The sequence below is a fragment of the Kryptolebias marmoratus genome, linkage group LG17, assembly GCF_001649575.2.
Source record: "Kryptolebias marmoratus isolate JLee-2015 linkage group LG17, ASM164957v2, whole genome shotgun sequence".
Taxonomy (NCBI): domain Eukaryota; kingdom Metazoa; phylum Chordata; class Actinopteri; order Cyprinodontiformes; family Rivulidae; genus Kryptolebias; species Kryptolebias marmoratus.
The window spans coordinates 26,227,730-26,243,106 of NC_051446.1; the positions used below are offsets into that span (position 1 = coordinate 26,227,730).

Below are 15,377 nucleotides of genomic sequence, written 5' to 3' on the forward strand. Positions count from 1 at the left end.
TCAGAGACCTGTCAGAGACCTTTATGAGACCGTTCAGAGACCTGTCAGAGACCTTTATGAGACCGTTCAGAGACCTTTATGAGACCAGTCAGAGACCTGTCAGAGACCAGTCAGAGACCGTTCAGAGACCTGTCAGAGACCTTTATGAGACCCTTCAGAGACCTGTCAGAGACCGTTCAGAGACCTGTCAGAGACTGTTCAGAGACCTGTCAGAGACTGTTCAGAGACCTGTCAGAGACCTTTATGAGACCATTCAGAGACCTGTCAGAGATCTGTCAGAGACCTGTCAGAGACTGTCTAAGTCTGTTTGCCTAATATTGCGATCGTGTTGCCTGAATCTCTCAGGCCATCTCTGAGACATTCGCTCAGTCAAACCCTGGAGATTTCTGTCCTGTATTCAGACACATTTATGTGCAAACATGCTGTAAATATAAATTCAGCCAGACTGTGACTTTCTCACAGTTTTGTGTGTCGACAGTTGTGTGTCGTGTTGAAGTGGAAGTTGACGCGTGTCTTTCTGAGTGTTGGATTTTTTTGTTGTTTGAAGAGAGCAGCAGGTAAAAGCTGCCATGAAGCCCTCAGATTCCTGCAGGACACGAGGGTGACGGCTAAAAACAGGAGAAAACCTTTCTGTGGACGAAGGTCATCAGTACCGAGGAAGAGGAGGGGGGAAGAGTCAGACGATGAGACAAATGGAGCGGGGTGAGGAGGTGACAGTATGAGGTTAGAGCACAGAGGTGGGATGAGGAGTGACAGGGGAGCGAGGTAAACAGGGCCAGCGGAGGAACATGGAGGAGCTGTCAGGGGGGAGATGACTCACAGCAAGAAGGTCATCGCCTTCAGAGGAGAGCAGCAGAACGGAGTGATGGATGGAGCCGGCGAGGAGGTGAGGAACAGGAGAGGCTCACGGAGGAGGCGACGCTGTCAGGTCGATTCGCCACTCAGCCAGGAAGGAGGAACAGGAAGTGAGACTTTGAGGGAGCGGAGAGGTGATCAAGTTTGCTGTGAGGAGATGTGACACGGAGGAGGAGGAGGAGCTGGCAGATGAAGCAGCCGCCGTGCAAACGCTTTGGCAAGACGACAAAACCCAAGAATCAGCAGGAAACAGAAGTTCTGTCGTCACGTGACGGGAGGTCCGAAGATGTGCTGAGTGAAACGTTCAGAGGGAGAGCTCAGATCAAATTCTAACTGAAAACATGACGGCTTTCTGTCTGTGGACTTTAAGAAACAACAGAACCTGAAATGTAAGAGAAGAAGCAGGAAACAGTTGATCCAGAGTCCGTTTACTGAAAACTGAGATCAGTTTCATCAGAAGCACATGGAGGAGAATCAGCTCAATAAACATCTGTTTTTTACAATTAACTACTTCTGCAGACTTTGGTGTTTTAGTTCTTCATAATTTTCTAAATTTAAACTGTTTATAGATATTTTCTCCATAGAAATGAGTGAACTTTTATCAGTTCCTTATAAAGCTTTCCTCGTTGAACAGTGCATGTTGCCCACTGCCCTGATGGGAATGACTCTCAGCTACTACCACACCAATTTCAGCTCAATATCTGCAGACGTTTTAGCTATTTTTGTGTTTGCTGAAGTCGATTACAGGCGTTTACATTGTCGCCCACACTCCATGGCAGCGGGCGATCACACAAAGCCTTATTTTGTCTCTTGGGTTTGTTCCGTCTGTCAGCCTCTGTTCCTGGGATGTAATTATTCTGGAGATCTGTAAGAGAGAGAATTCCACTCCAGCAGGTAATTGTATATATCCTCCCCTAAGGTTGTCCTCCTCTTCCTCCTCCTCTTCAGCGTCTCATCCAGCTGCCTTCAAGCAGCACATCAGTCAGACTGAAACTCGTCTCCTGAGGACTCGGATTTAACAGCTTCTGTCTCCTCGGTCGTCTTCATCATCACTTGTTGTCTTCAGAGTTTGAAAATGACACGACTCTGGTCGCTTCAGTTCCAGACGGTGTGAAAAACCTTAAAGAGAACCTGTTCTGCTTCCTGGACCCAGTCAGGATGGGTCTGTGGGTTCGACAGAACATCTTCATCACATTTAACACACAGAATCATCCTCAGATATTCAGAATGAGCTGCTGTTGGCCACGCCCCCCGCTGCGGATCTGATGCACATTTATATCGTTATTAATTCACAAAAGTAAAATAAGGCCAGGATCAGTTTTATTTTTTTCCAACTTTTCTTCTTTTTTATTAACATGGTTCTAATGTTAGTTTAGACAAACCTGCCGTGAGTTTAACAGAGACGGTCTTCCTGTAATGAAGTGGGCGGAGCTCCACTTGGGTTGCTAGGTGAGGGGCTGGGCCCGGCTTGGGGTTGCTAGGTAACAGGTATTGTGACGCAACAATCCTGAGGTTTTTGAAACAGGTCGTTTTGCAGACACCAGAAAACATTTACTTGTCAGAAAACAGCTGGGTGGTTTTATTTGTGCTTGGACTGTTTCTAGAAGCAGCAGGAACCCAAATAGAAGAACAGAAACATGCAGGAAGTGGATTTTGAATAATATGTCCCCTTTAAAGGCTTTTGGTGAAAGTAGCAACAAAGTGGGCGGGGTAAAGGACAGGAGGGTCAGGATGAAATAAATAACTCTTTGAACAAAAGGAGATGATTAATGCACTTTTTGGCTTTGTGGAGTGTTGTTCTTGTTTGTTGTTGTTTATGTTGAAAAAATTCTCAAAATTCTCAAAAAAAATAAAAAATAAAATCTCACAGACATTTCAAAGACCATCCATGTTCCAGCAGATTTCTGTGAAGAAGCTTTAGATTTTCTGCTGAACTTGAACATGTTTTAGGTTCCAGCTCCGATCTGTCAGCTTTTGAAAGAAACTCCCCAGAACTCAGGGAAACTAACTCATTCTGAATCTTTTGTTCTGAGTCCCTCTGTAATATAAAGTATTTCCAACCTTCAGTCTTCTCTCATTCAGATTTTATTTCTGTTTCCGAGGAGCTGACAGAGTTCTGACTCTCAGCTGAAACAGGGTTCCTCGGAGAACAGCGCCGCATCGCCTCGATGTTCTCCACCTGGTTTTGTTCCACATGTAAGAGAACATTTACTCCCCCAGCTGTTAGTCAAACAACATCCTACATCCTTCTCTTTCACATTTTACAGCCTCATTCCTCTTCGCTCAGCAAATATTGATCTGCCGAATTACTTCTCAAAGTTGGCTGCGTCTCCATGGTAACCGGCGTTGCGTCACCGAGGCTCACAGGCTAAACAACAGAAAAGGAGCCATGATGGGAAAAAACTTCCATTATCAGAGTTCTGAACACTGAAAAGTTTGAACCTTCATCACTGATGAGATCTCAGACTTTTCCTCATCTTCACCAGGAGCATCCAGCATTTTATTATTTATATTTATGAGTTCCTGTTCAATTTTGACTCAAATTACGCCAGCACTTTGTGAGGCAGTTGTGGAAATAAGTTGTAAGGACAGTGAGACTGCAGTGGCAGCTCCTGTCCATCAGTCCAGGCTTGGTGTTGGATCTTACAGACCACTTCAGTCCTTATGTTTGTTTGTAAAACTCTTTATTTGGACTTTTTAGCTCCTGCTTGGAGTCTGTGACTGATCTGTTGTCTGCTCCTAGAACTCTGTCTGAATGTTTGTACCTCACTTTCAAACACTGCTTTAAAAACTAAACAAGAGTCTTACAAAACAAAGCTCCTAATCCTGAGTCCTCCATCGTTGTTGGTGATGGTGAACGTCATGTGCAGAAGTGACCGACCATCGGTCGAGTGTTGCACAAGCAGAGGTCCACCGACAGTGGGAAAGAGACAGACGACCTTAGAATCGCTCCATAGTGGGACTAACTGTCTCTGTAACCCTCAGAGTTTAATGATTTGGTTTAAAAATGCCTTCTTTTTCTGTTTTTTAGGGATTCGGACTCCGGAGAGGACCATTAAAGTGTTGGGGGAGTCAGCTGGAGTCCAAACAGAAGATGGTCTGTATTGCTGAAATGAAGAGGAGCATCCCTGGAAACAGACGCCATCTTTTGGAAAGCATACAGGTATGTGCTTTGAGATTTCAGCTGCACAGCCATGAAGTGAGTGTCCTGTTCCTCCATGTCCTGAAGGTTCTGGATTGGAGGTTGTTGGAGTCCTGTGAATCATCAGAGCAGGAAATGTTTTCCAGTCTCTTATTGCTCAGTGTTGGTGAGCTTGTGTGATTTGTAGCCTCAGTTTCCTGTTCTTGGCCCCTGCTGTGGTCTGCTGCTGCTGCAGACCTTCTGCTTTAAGCTCGTTGTGCATTCAGAGATGGTTTTCTGCAGACTTTGGTTGGAGTGAATGGTTGTTTGACTTACTGCTGCCTTTCTGTCATCTTCAACCAGCCTGCCCTCTGACATCAACAAGGCTTTTTTTTTGCTTCTCCCTGGATAGTTTCTCTTTCTGACTGTTGTCTGTAAACCATAAACATGCTTGTGTGTGAAAATCCCAGTAGATCAGCAGTTTCTGTGATACCATGTTGAAAGTCACTTAGATCCTCTTTCTTTCCTGTTCTGATGCTCAGTTTGAACTTCAGCAAGTCTTCTAGATGTCTAAATACACTGAGCTGCTTCAGTGTGGTTGGCTGATGGACTGTTTGTGTTAACGAGCAACTGAAACGTAAAGTGTCAAAAAAGACAGATACAGATGAAGGAACGTTCTCATGCTCAGTAGTTGGATGACCATCTCCTCATTCATGAGCAGCTGGAGCATCACTTATGGATCTGTTTCATGATTTACCTTTACTGCTGATCAATGAGCCAATAATCACCAAGCCAATCAATAATGAAAGTAATTTCTATCTCTTGTGCATTATTGGAGACACCAAGGGAATATTTCTTATGAGTTTGTGCTGATTGGATTGTTTTTATGTGACGGTAGCAGCTTGGGTTTCATTTGTTGGTCGGCTGTAATCTGTCTGATTTATTGTCTGCAGCTCAAACACCTGAGCACATAACTGCAGGTAACACACACACACACACACACACACACACAGAGGCTAATTATACGGTTCATCATGCTCCTTCTCACTGCTCCCCCTCTGCTTCTTCCTTTCCTTTAAGCCTGGTCATTATCCTCCTTGATATATCACCTTTTCACTTGCAAATGACTGACACCATTGAATCTGGGCACTCACACTCTGCAAGTGGCACTTTTTCCTCCAAGAATAGAGCTCATAATAAGTCTCAGGGTGCTCAAGGACAATAGATGGCTTTTTATCTCTTTAATGACTGTTGCTGCTGCAGAGAGACAGTTTCTGCTAACTCTTGCAGGACTCTGTGGCAAATTGTTGAAAACTGCAGCTTTTTGTGAGGGATTTATACCATTAAAAGACACACTTTATATCTACAGTATGCATACAGTTGATACAAGCAGAGGGACTGTCTCTGATCTGGTTTCAGTGTTATACAAATCTGACCTATTATAGATAATAAAGGACAAGAATCTGACTTTTAAAATCATTTATCTTTGCACAATAAGACAGAACAGAGGTTGATGTGTTGTTTTTTTAAAGCACTTCCTGTTCAGTGCTCGTGTTGCTGACTGTGAAGAACTGTGAAGAAAAATGACTTAAATTTAAAACATTCAGCAGCTGGACGGTGATAAGACGAGTCTTCAGCAGCTCCAGGTCACTTCGTACCCACATATTGTACCCAGGTGTTATTTATTAAAGACTCTGAAGGTAACTGGTCACCAGTTGTGGTTTAGTTTAGTTATGAATCTTGTTCAAGAGTTTTGTACCAGCTGGAAACAATGAGATCTTCTGCTGCAGGAATCTGACTGAGAAGAACAGAAGACACAGATAATCATCTCAAACATCTCTTTAAGTGTTGTTAATGGATGATAGTTGAACCTAAATGACAGATTTGTTGCCTGACGTGGAGCCATGCCGTCAGCAGTGATGACTAAAACTTCGGTCTTATCAGAGTTTGTTGTTGATCACCTGTTGGACCTGGGATTCAGGAGGAACAGAGTGGTTTATGACTGTCCGGTCCACATGTGCTTCAAGGAGAAGACCAGCCTTCTGTGAGGGCTAACCGGTCCCTGTAGAACCAAACCCAGAGCTGTGTCTGCATTCAGGGCACAAAGCTTGTTTCCAGTACAGCTTGGACTCCTTCAGGACTGGGCCCGGTCTCTGATCCTGTTTGTGGACAGGATGTCCAAATATCGTCATGGAGAGGAGGGTGTCTGTGGTTTTAACTAAGGTGTTGCTGACTTTATTTTCTTTTCAGCCTGTTTGAATTTTAACATTTCAATGAATTTTTTCTTCGACAAATTCCAGTAAAGTCATTTGTTGCTGTCACAATTTCCACACATTTCTCTAGTTGACTTCACAAAATGACTCTTCATCATCATCATCAAGGAACAGGGAATAAAATAATTTTTTACGATTTTTCCACCTTTTCTTGGCTGCAGATGGATTCTCATGATTAAGTTATACTTTAAAAGAACAGAAATAATTATTCTATTTTTGGTCTGCTGATTGTGAAGAACCACAGTTCTTTAAAGGAATTCACTGTTTGCCTTCATTTTAGACAGAAATGCTATTTGTGCTACAATCACAAGCCTGTGGAGTGAGCACACACACAGAAACACTCAGTTCAGACAAATTATTCAAAGAAGTTTCTGAGAACAGCAGAACATTTAGCCTGAAGGGATCAGCAGCTGTTTTCTTTCCACTCGTTTCATAGTTTGAGTTCTTGAAGATCCTATTTAGAGTTAAAATATTTACAGAAACAGTTCCAGAGGACTGTAATCAGAGGAAATATCAAACCAAAGCCAGACTGTGGTCTCTAAAAGGTCACAGTCCACCTGATCAAAGCGCCGCTGGACTCCTGAATCTGTCCTGAGAGGCAGTCATCTTGTAAAGATGTAGCTTTTTCATTTGCTGCCAGCAGAGAGGAAAAGTTTGTCCTTTTTTAGGGAGTGAAGAAGTAAGAAGCAGCATTTTTCTGCCTGATGATGATGATGATGAAAGGAGGACAGTCTCTGAGAGCTTTTTTCTGTCTGAAGCAGGGCTCTGCTGCAGAGAATAATCTCTGAGCAATTTCCTCCGAGTGCATTTTTATTTAGCTTTTATATTGAATCAAGAATATTTTAATTCTCAATATTTCATGCCCAGTTAATGGTCCAGTTCATCCCAAACACAACTGGGAGGCTTTTGATCTTTTTAACATGCAGCTCTAGAATCTGCAGAACAAGAACCAAAAAAATTAATAATTATCTAATTTAAGGACCTGGTTAGGAGCAGGAGATTATTTTCTCCTTGTTCGGATATTAAAAAATACTTGGCAACTTACATTTTTACTTACAGCTCCATCAAAAGCTGTAGTCATACCTTGGAAAGTCACAAGCAGTTTGGTCCTGAGACGACGCTAAAACCTGAAAACATCAACGTTTGTTTCTGCAACGACTCCATGAGCAGCAAGAGTTCCCTGAGATGATAAATGTTTAAATGAATTAATTACTCAGCAGAAGAATAAGGCTGTTTACTCACAGGCGCCCCCTTCAGTCAGGCAGAGGTACTGCTGGAAAGAGCGTAAAACAAATGTAGGCAAACATTTGTAAGAACTGATAAATCTAAAGGCGTTTAGTTTGATTTGAGTGGAACGGAAATGTGTGAAAGTGGCAAATTTTGATTCTAAAAATGACCATTTCTGATGCCACAACACAGAACGTTGGTGTTTAAGAACTACAGGTACAAGTTTTACTCCTAAAAGTTAGATTTCTGTACACATTGAGCTGAAATCCAAATATGTGAGTTTGGATGTGTCTTGGCTCTTTGCTCAGATTGAAATCAGAGTTCAAGCGCAGCAGGACAGAGGACCATCCAGCTCCTGCCGTCTCCTCCTCTGGTTTGTGTAAAAAGCTGGGATTTGTCTGCGAGGGCGGACGGACCTTCAGCAGCTTCCCACTGATCCCACTCCCTGATCCAAACCGTGGTGCTTCTCTCTGTTACCACGCAACTACGCTGAGAGTCTTTATCTGACAGGCCTGTCGGTGGGAGGGCAGTCAGAGGGGGGCTGCACTTTAGGATGGATGGTTATATTTGGATCCAATAAATAGCTGCAGGGATTAATGGATGGAGATAAATGAAAGGTTGTGTGTGTTGAAGGAGTAGCTGCAGCTCGGGCACTTAGTGAGGTTTCACATGTAGGATGAAGAGCTGCCTTCATGAGCCGGTGGAGAGAAAACACAAAACCTGACTGTGAAATGGAGACAGGAAGATTATCTCCACAGTCTGAGTTTTCAGATTAAAAAGCAGCACAGAGACAGTGTTAAATGTAAAAAGCTGTTAACTGAGTTGACTTCATGGCTGTCATCGTTCTAAAGCTTCGTGTCGATTGTGTCGGAGGGAGAGCTGAAAGGCAGAGGACAGGAAAGACATTTAGAGACGGCTGCTGAATGTAACTGGAGACAAAGATGGAGCTTTTTGTGGCTCCGTTAAAAAGCCTGACATTTCAGAAAACTCTGCATCGCTAACAAACCATTAGCTTCCCTGCAATTAGCCGCGGTGATGAAGTGACGAGTAATTTGTCTCCTGGCTGCGTTTGAGTCTTCAGCCCTTCTGTGTCGGTGGAAAGATGAATATCTTACCTGCTGCTGTCGGTGCTATGAACACCCTCAGGTCGGAAGATTGTTGAATTCTGACAGGATTCAGAAGCTAACAGGAAGCTGCTTTGGTTTTAGCTGTTAGCTCGTTAAGGTAACATTTTATTTGAAGGGGTGTTCTTAGACTGACATGAACATGAATGAGTGTTTATGAATGTTTATGACTGCTGTCATTGAGTAAATTATGACACCTTTAATGCAAAGTTGACGTTGTTTAAAATGTCTTTGTTATGACAACTGGACATAAACCAAGAGAAAAATGTCTGTTATGGGTGAAGGTTGTTGTTTATCTTGGTTAAGGAAAAGGTGTGTTTGTCTGTTTTCTACAAATAACTTTCAGAGCCAACCTGATTCAAGATGGCTGCCATAGCTACACGTGAACACAAAAATGGTTTTCTTTCAGAGTTTGTCACAGAAGAGAGGCCATGTTTGTTGAGGTCACTTCCTGCTTTTAGTCTCCGTCTTCACCCTGGTCTCAGTGGCATGGCGCTCTGTTTGTCACCAGCAGTAACTCTGGTTCTCCTCCAGCCTCCATCAGTCCAGGAGTGCCTCAGGGCTTGATTCTTGGCCCACTCCTCCTCATCAGTGTGTTACTTTACAGTCGGATCATTTCCCAGCATGGATTTAATCCTACATTGATGAAACATGGGAAAAGGCTTGCACTTGTATAGAGCTTTATCTAGTCTAGTGACCCCAGAGTACTTCACTGTACAACCATTCATTCACCCATTCACCCATTCACCCACCCACTGATGGCGGTGAGCTACATCGTAGCCACAGCTGCTCTGGGGCGGGCTGACAGAAGTGAGGCGGCCATGACACCGGCACCACCGAACCCTCTGACCACCACCAGTAGGCTAGGCAGGTGAAGTGTCTCGCCCAGGGACACAGACATACAGACAGAGCGGGGGATCGAACCAGCAACCCTCCAGTTACAGGATGAACCCCTACTTCCAGAGCCCCTGCCGCCCCACAACAAAACTATTTGACCAGGAAGTGAGGGGGAGTCAGCGAGCTGCCTGATGTAAAAGCCTCATCTGTTCCCCTTGATTCTGGCAGAAACTCTCTTCCAAAATACTTTTGAAACAAATCTCAGTTTTTTTATTTATTTATTTTTGTCTGAAGCGACACGAGAAGCTCCGAAAGAAAACATGGAGACTGATTTAATTTCCCCTCCTGAGCTGGTGAATAAGTGCATCTGATGCATCTCTGCACATTGCATTTCACGCCAGCGCGGCTCCAGAGTTCCTGCTGTAATTTAAGAGCACGGCTCGGCCACGTTAACGTCACACTGCTCCTCGTTAGATTTACAAACACTGACCCGTCTCTCTGCAGGACGGCAGCTCTGTCTGTAAACGTAAAACGCTCCATTACTGCCTTCACAACTGGACGGGCTTTTATTTCCTCCAGCTGCTGAAGGTAAAGTGAGTAATGAGCTGTTTTATCCTGAAGTGTGCAGCAGGGAGGAGGAGGAGGCGTCAAACAAACACTCTACAACTTTTAAGTTCATCGAAATATATTTATATGGCGTCAGGGCAGGAGGAGACTGAAAGTGTTTCTGTGGAGGATAAGATGAATAATCTCAGTCAGTTCATGTTCAAAACATCTACTAATGGTTAAGAGTTCTGTTCATTTTAATATAATGTTTAAAATTCAAAAACAAACATTTAAAACTATAACCCTGGGAGTACAAATGAAATAAAATAATTCATGCATGTAACTGAATCCTCTGTTGTTGTTTAGATTTATTATTCATTTTTGGACCAAAGTAAACTTTATTTATTTTGCACATTTCTCAGATTAGTTTTTTTACAATAAAATACAAAACAATAAAGAGACACAAAAAGTCATTTATTAAAAAGTCTTCAGCTGCTGCCTGGTGTCTTATTTTAGGGCCACCTGGCCGGAGGCTCGCTGAGTTTTAATCCGGTTTCTGGTTGGAGGACCTGAGGGCCTGAGCTGAAGCATGAGGCTTAAAGGGATAGTCTGGTCATTTTCTCTAAGCTCTGCCTAATGCTTATTAATAGTTGGCACTTAATCAGCCATGATATCAGTCATGAGTATGGAGGAAGAGGCAGAAGTCTTCATCCAGGCGAGGCTAATAGCTAGCTTTAAAACGGCTCCTTTTCACAGATGATGAACCTGTGTGAAAGAATGCTGCATCAGCTAATATTAAACCTCAACACGGTCAACTTTGTTCATATAATTAGCGTGTTTTAGACCAGACATGAATCTAGTTATTTTACTGGAGACTGAGGTGGAAGACGGTATCGTTCGTTCTCGTCCTCCCCCGTCCGCTCACAGGCGTCCCCCCCAGCTGCCGTCAGAGCGGGACATGTCCCCCCTCAGAGTCCAGACCGATCCAGGGCAGAGTGTAAATGTAAATTTCTTTTGTTTAAAATAAGTCACCGCGTCTCAAGCCCAGATAAAGGAGGAGGGATGGGACTGTGACCTTTAAGAAAGTTCATTTCTAAATATATTTAGGATGTTTTTACTCACAGGACATTATTCCTCTCTGGCCTGTTATGCAAAAAAAGTGATGACATCACTCAGTGACTTTTAGGACAGCCAATAGCTGCTTTCCTTACGGTGGACCCTGTTGATTTAGTTTGTTTCCTCAGCTGACCACAGACTGTAACGTGTATCAGATAAAAACACAGAACTGATCTAACTGGTTCAGTCAGAACCTGAACTCTGCTCTGATTGGTTGGCAGCAGGATCTGGGTCCGAGTCGTTCTGATTGGCTTGAATTAATTGATGGGACGGTGACCTGACCACGTTCTGCAGGAGAACGTGTGAAAACGCAGCCAGAACCACTGAAGACTGTCCTCAGGTGGGACTGGTTGGTTTGTCTTAGAACCAGGTTCTGTTCTGTCAAACCGTCCCGGTGACGCCCTGAGAACCACGAGTTAGAACCAGAGGACCGCTGGCCTCCTGCGCGTCAGACTAAATCTTCCCCCTAACTGACAGGACCGAGGCTGTTTTCTGCCCGAGAGGAAATCATTCGGCTGTTCGGCTCAGCTGAGCTAACGACGTGACGGCAAACAGAACCTGCTCGGTGGGAGAAATATTAAAACCATCACGGCTGATGATGGACAGCTTGGTCCTCGCAGACGTTTCTGAAACAGACAGAAACGGATCCAAATGTCTGTTGGTTCTGAGTTTGTAAAAACATCAAGATTTCTAGTAACAGATCACACATAATGTTGTTTTCCAGACGGGAGCAAAGACACCAACTCTGTCACTGGCGGGTGATAAGCAGTCCCACAGGTTTCTGAGACTGTAGACAAATTTAAAAACTCAAAATCCTGTTAGTAAAAATCAAACTGAAAGTTGAAACAAGCAGAAGAACAGCTAAAATGAGCAAAACCGTAGCTAAAAGCTAATACCAGCTAAACAGAAACTGGAAGGCTCAAAACAATAAATAAAGTTCAGTATTTTAAAAAGTTACAAAACAAAGATCTTAGCACCATCTCCCAAATCAACTGAATGTGTTGATAAATGAACGGCTGAAAGTATGATGAAGCAGTTAAAAACTTAAAAACAAAATGTCTGCTTCAGTGGTTGACCTTTGACCCACTGACCTGATTGACACTCCGGAGAATGAAACGTGTAAACCATATTTCTTTATTAAAGATTAAGAAACTCCAAGCAGCATATGATAAATAAAACCAGGCTCTCCCTCAGATGGTTGAGACTCCTCCTGACAGGAAGCTGGAGTCCTGCTTCCTCCTCTGTGCTGACCAATCACAGCCTCAGGAGAGTCTTCTTCTGCTGATCCATTACAAACACAGTGATGGGAGAATAACCCACTTTATCAAATATTTAAAGTTTTCATCTGATCAACACAAAATGTTAAATCCACACAATCACACACGAGTTTGAGATTTAATCCTGTAAAAAAGTCAAGTGAACTGAGCGCCATAACGGGCCGTGTCCACAGGAGAACGACCCAAAACTGAACCAAATTAAAGAAAGGCTGCGTGAAAAACTGGTTCCAGCTCCTGACCCAACAGAACCCGGTTCCAGCTCCTGACCCAACAGAACCCGGTTCCAACTCCTGACCCAACAGAACTTGGTTCCAGCTCCTGACCCATCAGAACCTGGTTCCAGCTCCTGACCCAGCAGAACCTCCTCCAGCAGCAGAACTCTCAGTGGGTTCCTGGTTGTGGAGGAGTTGTGGCCCACTCTTCTTTCCAACGTTGTTTCAGCTCTCTGAGGTTCTGGTTCTGGTTCTGGTTCTGGACCGTTCTGCTGTGTTTGGGATCATTGTCCTGTTTGTCACATCTGACTCCAGAATCAGCCCAAACCATCAGCCCTCCACCACCGTGCTGACAGCTGCAGTGCATTCTGGGTAAACATCTGTCCTCTGGTCTGGTTCTGCTCCAGAAGTCTTCTGGTTCCTTCAGATGAACCTGAGTCCAGCTGCCATGTTGTTTTTAGAGAGGAGAGGCTTTGACCTTTGACCTGATAAATGTAGCTTCTCCCTGAGCTGCTTCTGATGGCAAACATCATTCAGATGGAAATCTTTAGAGTGTCTCAAATTGTTGGCAAGGGTTCTCATTGACTTCACGCTGAGGTTCGCAATCTTGTTGCTTCAGTTTTTAACAATTTTAAAGAAGTTTCTCTCAGATCAGTTGTAGAGTTGTTGCGGGGCGTCTGCAACTAGTCTCAAACCTTTCTCAGTTTTGTTGCAGGTGTCTCGAGATTATTAGATCTGTATTTTGACGGCTGCTGAGGATATCTTCTCTGACAGAAAACATCTGATGCTACAGCTCTGACTGTCAGGTTCTGCCCGTCTTTATTTCCTCTCCAACAGTCGAGGCTTGATGAGAAACCACCTGATAACTGAGGCCTGTAGTGTCTGATTGCACGGTCTGACCTTCAGGGTGAATCTGTCTTAAATGTCTCCTTGTGAATAATCTTTCTCTCTGTAGAATGATGGACTCCAGATAGTTTAGAAATGACCTTTGACCCTTCCCAGACTGAGGGGCAGCAGCTGCTTCTCTGAGGTCATTGCTGATATCTTTCCACCCTGGCGTTGTGCTAACTCACACCTGGATCTGATTTTCTAGAGGTGGACCCACTGATCCTGAACCTCTGAGATCCTGAGGAAGCAGAAAGCTGGAACCAGTTTTTTACCCAGTTTCTAGTTTTTGTTAAACCATGACTCATCCGTTTGGTTTGTATTCACCTGGGACCACATGATGCTTTAAAGACTTTCTGATATGTAAAACCAAAGAGGGGGGTAAAACAGCTCAGGATTGTTTCTTTTAAGACTACCTTTTTAAAGGAATGATGTCAAATAATGAGACCATTAATAATTTAGCTTTTGACTTAAGACAAGATGTTTTAGATTCCAAACTTCCATCACAGCAAACACATTTTAATGACATAAGCATGGAACAGAAATCACAGGAAGTAACACCAACCGTCATGTAAAACTCGGCCCATCTTCAGGATAAGGATGGAATATGAAGCCCTTCATTCTGTCAAGTTAAAGTCCCGTTAATTTCCTGCTTCCACTTCTGTGTTGGAATAAAAACCCGTCGAAGGCGAGCTGGTCTGCCTCTGGCCGTTAATGTATGAAAACCTCGAACAGTGTGGGATCAGCATGTTTCCAAACAGCCAGTTCTGAATGAAAATGAAACTCATTAGGCCCATAAATGCACATTAAGCGCACTTATGACAGCAAAAAAGGAGGGGGAGGGGACATGTTCCTCTTGGAAATAGATTTCTTTAAAGGCTCATAATAATACAGTCATCTATAAAGAGAAAAACAATCCAGTGTTGAGCAAACGTGGGAAGATTTCCTCGATTTTTTCCCAAGCAGCTGGGGTTTGGCACCTGCTGAACAGCCTCCATCACCAGCCTCTGATTGCACTTTGGATAATGACGTCCTCCGTCATCCCCTCAGGTGATAATGGATCCCATTAGGAATGACTTGTGGGAATATGAGGCCTCTGTCATTTTGTCTCCCTCCTGATTAGAATAACAGCGCTGCTTCGCTACAGAACCCCCTCCAGACAAGTCACATTAAATTAGGAAATAAAAATACCAACATATCTTTATAGCTGATAGTTCTAAAGAACACTAACAAAAACAGAGCAGCTTAGGCTGTGTTCACAGCAGCTTTAAAGGTCAGCAGCATGTTGGCAATAAAATCCTACAGAAGACCCGTGAGGTTGGTGTAAAAATGTAACCACGAACATGAGCTGAAAAAGTCAAAAATGACTTTTATGAACAGGCCGCATCTGAAGCTTCGGCGAAGTCATTTAAATAAATGTTCCTTCAGCAAAGATAAAAGCAGGCAGATGTTTGAAGGCTTTTTCATTTGGCTAAAGAGGCAATAATGCGCATGATTTTATCGCCACAGTGAGCAACAAAAACAAGATCGACAGCAGGAGGGGGATCATGAATATGTTTGATTTTATTATCCTAGAATGAACCCATTAAATCCATTAGTGCAGCGAGGACAGGGAACAACAGCCACCATGTTGGGCTGAAAGGCAAACAGGAGACGACTGAATCAGAGGTTTGAGAGGAAAAAGTTTTTTAAAAAAGCTTTTCTGAAGTCTGCACTGGAGATGGCTGCTATCTCCAACGTGACCACTAGATGGCAGTGATCGCTGCACGCAGCTCCTTTAAATTAGTTTTAAATGCAAGATTTTCTGACCTAAAACAATTATATGTTTAGTGTTAAATACAAAAATCCTATTTTTAATAAGCGATGGTTCCAAATCTGACTTAAAAAGAAAAGAAATAATCACA

At 43.4% G+C, this 15,377-nt stretch overlaps 1 long non-coding RNA gene across 1 annotated transcript in view; it reads left to right on the forward strand.

Annotated features, from left to right (window-relative positions):
- Window positions 1-15,377, forward strand: part of LOC119617883 — a 78,324-nt gene that overhangs the window by 53,577 nt on the left and 9,370 nt on the right. The window contains exon 2 of the long non-coding RNA XR_005234333.1: window positions 3,887-4,018. This is a non-coding gene — a long non-coding RNA (uncharacterized LOC119617883). The remainder of the gene's footprint in view (window positions 1-3,886; window positions 4,019-15,377) is intronic.